Raw genomic sequence first — 880 nt, 5'->3', positions numbered from 1 at the left:
ATATGCTAAAATCCGCCATTTTGAGATATTATGTCATTAAAGTTTAAGGGGTGACTAATTCACCTATTGCAGCCAGGGACTTGAAATTCACGCGATATATACATCAGAATATGTTGAAAAAGCAGACATAGTTTTAGTTACTCCGATTGGTTTTGTGTATAAGGCCTAAAGCTATTCATGATTTCACCCTTAATTACCGGGTGGGAGGGGAGAAGGCGGGTGAAAACAATTTTTGTTATATTTCGCCATATTTCTAAGTAAAAACCAGTGTTTTATTGTTTGAAAATAAATAAAATATTAATGCAAAAGATATCTAATGCAGATACATTAACTACTCGTATTTGCTAGATTTACGAAAAAAAAAAATAATTGTGATTTTTTTTTCGTATATCAATTTGAGAAAATAGTTAGACCTAGAATTTCGTGCTTTCTAATATTGTATGCAGCAAGAGAACCGTTAGTTATTCATGGGAGAGTGAAGAAGAACGGGTATGTCAGAAAAATATATGAAAAGAGAAAAAAAAATGTAAAAAAAAACTAGTGTGACATGTCCTCGCAGCGGGGCGAAACCGTGGGAATTTCATAACAGAAGACCTCTTTACATAAGGGGATTTTTTTAGTTCTTATCAAAACGTTACATACTCGTATATCAAAAGAAGCGGAAAAAAAAATAGAAAATTATAAAAGAAAAAAACTTTTTTCATGTCCGGATCGTACATCACCCTTGATGCAAAAAATGTCCGCGCCTGACGTTGTTAACACGCACGACACACACTTCCCTTGAGAAAAGATAGTATGAATGTCTTCACGAGTGTCCTACTGTTTCATTTTAGAGCCCCTCCTCTTGATGACGACACGCACACTGTCAGCTACACTTTGC

The sequence above is a fragment of the Scylla paramamosain genome, unplaced genomic scaffold (genome assembly GCF_035594125.1).
Source record: "Scylla paramamosain isolate STU-SP2022 unplaced genomic scaffold, ASM3559412v1 Contig41, whole genome shotgun sequence".
NCBI lineage: Eukaryota > Metazoa > Arthropoda > Malacostraca > Decapoda > Portunidae > Scylla > Scylla paramamosain.
Note: the sequence above shows the minus strand (reverse complement) of the source record.